The sequence below is a fragment of the Bos taurus genome, chromosome 29 (genome assembly GCF_002263795.3).
Source record: "Bos taurus isolate L1 Dominette 01449 registration number 42190680 breed Hereford chromosome 29, ARS-UCD2.0, whole genome shotgun sequence".
In the NCBI taxonomy this organism is placed as follows: Eukaryota; Metazoa; Chordata; class Mammalia; order Artiodactyla; family Bovidae; genus Bos; species Bos taurus.
Genome location: NC_037356.1, coordinates 25434120 through 25437898, shown reverse-complemented (window position 1 = coordinate 25437898; position 3779 = coordinate 25434120). Strand labels below are relative to the sequence as shown.

General features: G+C 42.6%; 1 pseudogene; it reads right to left on the bottom strand.

Annotated features, from left to right (window-relative positions):
* Positions 1-1221: 1221 nt before the first annotated feature.
* Positions 1222-2433, bottom strand: LOC101905156 (non-histone chromosomal protein HMG-14-like; annotated as a pseudogene).
* Between the last annotated feature and the right edge of the window lie 1346 nt (positions 2434-3779).

The following is a 3779-nucleotide window of genomic DNA, read 5'->3' as shown; positions in this document are numbered from 1 at the left end:
AATTTAGTGGATTAGAACAATAAACATCATCTCAGAGTTTCTGGGAATCAGGCATCTGGAAGCAGCTTGGCTGGGTGGGTCTGGCTCCGGGTCTCTCAGGAGGTTGAAATGCAGATGTTAGGCAGGACTGTGTTCATCTGAAGGTTCCAAGGGGACTGGAGGATCCACTTCTAAGACATCCACTCAGAGGCCTGACAAGTTAGTGCTCATGGTGGGAGAGGCTTCAGTTTCTCATTGGGTGCACCTCTCCAAAGGGCTGCTTGAGTATCCTTACAACATGGCAGATATTTCCTCTAAAGCAAGTAACTCAAGTAAGAGCAAGGCAGAAGCCCCAGTGTGTTTTGCTGTCTAGCCTCAGAAGCTCACATCGTTAGGTCTGTAGCATCCAATCTGTCACACAGGTCAGTCTGGTACAGGGTAGGAGAGGGCTTTGCAAGGGCACAGATACTAGGCCAGGATCGCCCGGGACATCTGCAGTTCAGTTCAGTCTCTCAGTCATGTCTGACTCTTTGCAACCCCATGGACTGCAGCATGCCAGGGCCTCCTTGTCCATCATCAACTCCCGGAGTTTACTCAAACTCATGTCCACGGAGTCGGTGATGCCATCCAACCATCTCATCCTCTGTTGTCCCCTTCTCCTCCCACCTTCAGTCTTTCCCAGCATCAGGGTGTTTTCCAATGAGTCAGCTCTTCGCATCAGGTGGCCAAAGTACTGGAGTTTCAGCTTCAACATCAGTCCTTCCAATGAATATTCAGGACTGATTTCCCTTAGGATGGACTGGTTGGATCTCCTTGCAATCCAAGGGACTCTCAAGAGTCTTCTCCAACATCACAGTTCAAAAGCATCACTTCTTTGGTGCTCAGCTTTCTTTATAGTCCAACTCTCACATCCATACATGACTACTGGAAAAACCATAGCTTTGACTAGATGGACCTTTGTTGGCAAAGTAATGTCTCTGCTTTTTAATATTCTGTCTACGTTGGTCATAACTTTTCTTCAAAGGAGCAAGCGTCTTTTAATTTCATGGCTGTAGTCACCATCTGCAGTGATTTTGGAGCCCAAAAAGATAAAGTCTATCACTGTTTCCACCGTTTCCCCATCTATTTGCCATGAAATGATGGGACCGGATGCCATGATCTTAGTTTTCTGAATGTTGAGTTTTAAGCCAACTTTTTCACTCTCCTCTTTCACTTTCATCAAGAGGCTCTTTTTTTTTTTTTTTTTTTCTTTTATAACTGAGATTTCATTGGTTGTTTTGAGGATCACTACACAGACATTTCAATTTGTACACAATTCTTCACATATGTACCAGAAATCTAAAATATCATGTAGTTGTGATTCTTAACAGTTATTCCAGTGACTTTCCAGGTTAAAATTTGGAGCAAACTTTCCTTAACAGGATATCAAGTACCAATATCTTCAAATATTGATATGTTGTTACATCGTAAGTCCCACTGATTCACAATTTAATATCATATACACTACATACCCAAACTGTCGATCGTTCACAGCACATTAACCAAGTTACTAGGAAAACTGGACTACCATGACCAAAGATGTTATAGTATAGTGCACAAAATTCTGACCAGGAGAGCCAAGATCAAAAAGTGGTTTGCTGTAGGAAATAATTCTACCAAAACGATATGGGAAGAGAAGTAATTTAAAGTGTTCAAGACATTAAACGCACAACTGAGTCCAAACTGCCATTTAGTATGCTTTTGTGTTACAGGATATAAAAGCTACCCCCCATCTATGGAATGTTAAGCTGACACCCAAGACAATCAAAGCCTCCCATATCCAATATCCCACTATTTTCTGGTTGTACCAAAAAATAAACAACCAGCAAATGATTTCACCTCTTAAAAAAAAGCATTTACACGTAAAAAATGGGATGAGGTGGATTCCCTCCTTTTTAAAAATGTTTCTAGAGCTACTAAAAAACTTGCATTTACAAAATAGTTGATAAAAATATTCCTCTGGATTGTACAAGAAGGGAAACAGGGACCACTGACAGGACTCGGTGTGTGGTTATTAATCAGACTTGGCTGCTTTCTCTTCTGCTTCATCAGAGGCTGGGCTCTCCTCGTTTTTAGTCTCTCCATTTTCTGCAGGTAAGTCTTCTTTAGTCAGGTTGGCCACTTCCGCCTGTTTTCCCTTTGCTCCTCTTTTCCCTTTTGTTTGCACTTTTTTGTCTGAAGATTTATCCCTTCCCGCCGCCTTTTTTGGCTTCGTTTCCACTTTTGCAGGAGCCGGTTTTGCTGACAACCTCGCCGACCTCCTCTTGGGCTACTCCTTCGCCGCCCCCTCGGCGGAGCTGACCTTCCTCTTGGGCATCGTGGCGACGGGGCGGGCGAGAGCCGGGTGCCTGAGGGCCGCGGCGCGCTGAGAGCCTTCGCGAAGCTGAGTAGCCTCCATCAAGAGGCTCTTTAGTTCTTCTTCACTTTCTGCTATAAGGGTGGTGTCATCTGCATATCTGAGGTTACTGATATTTCTCCTGGCAACCTTGATTCCAGCTTGTGCTTCTTCCAGCCCAGCGTTTCTCATGATGTACTCTGCATAGAAGTTAAATAAGCACAGTGACAATATACAGCCCTGACGTACTCCTTTTCCTATTTGGAACCAGTCTGTTGTTCCATGTCCAGTTCTAACTGTTGCTTCTTGACCTGCATACAGATTTCTCAAGAGGCAGGTCAGGTGGTCTGGTATTCCCATCTCTTGAAGAATTTTCCAGTTTGTTGTGATCCACACAGTCAAAGGCTTTGGCATAGTCAAAAAGTAGAAATAGATGTTTCTCTGGAACTCTCTTGCTTTTTCGATGATTCAACAATGTTGGCAATTTGATCTCTGGTTCCTCTGCCCTTTCTAAATCCAGCTTGAACATCTGAAAGTTTACGTACTGTTGAAGCCTGGCTTGGAGAATTTTGAGCATTACTTTGCTAGCGTGTGAGATGAATACAATTGTGTGGTAGTTTGAACATTATTTGGCATAGACTTTCTTTGGGATTGGAATGAAAACTGACCTTTTCCCAGTCCTGTGGCCACTGCTGAGTTTTCCAAATTTGCTGGCATATTGAATGTAGTGCTTTGACAGCATCATCTTTTAGGATTTGAAATAGTTCAACTGGAATTCCATCGCCTCCACTAGCTTTGTTCCTAGTGGTGTTTCCTAAGGCCCACTTGACTTCACATTCCAGGATGTCTGGCTCTAGGTGAGTGATCACACCATCGTGGTTATCTGGGTCATGAAGATGTTTTTTGTATAGTTCTTCTGTGTATTCTTGCCACCTCTTCTTAATATCTTCTGCTTCTGTTAGGTCCATACTGTTTCTGTCCTTTATTGAGCCCATCTTTGCATGAAATGTTTCCTTGGTATCTTTAATTTTATTGATAAGATCTCTAGTCTTTCCCATTCTATTGTTTTCCTCTATTTCTTTACACTGATCACTGAGGAAGGCTTTCGTATCTCCAGTTGCAATGGGTATATCTTTCCTTTTCTCCTTTGCCTTTTGCTTAGCTTCTTTTCACAGCTATTTGTAAGGCCTTCTCAGACAACCATTTTGCCTTTTTGCATTTCTTTTTCTTGGGGATGGTCTTGCTCCCTGTCTCCTGTACAATGTCATGAACTTCTGTCCATAGTTCTTCAGGCACTCTGACTATCAGATCTAATCCCTTGAATCTATTTCTCACTTTCACTGTATAATTGTAAGGGATTTGATTTGGGTCATACCTGAATGGTCTAGTGGTTTTCCCTACTTTATTCAACTTAAGTCTGAATTTG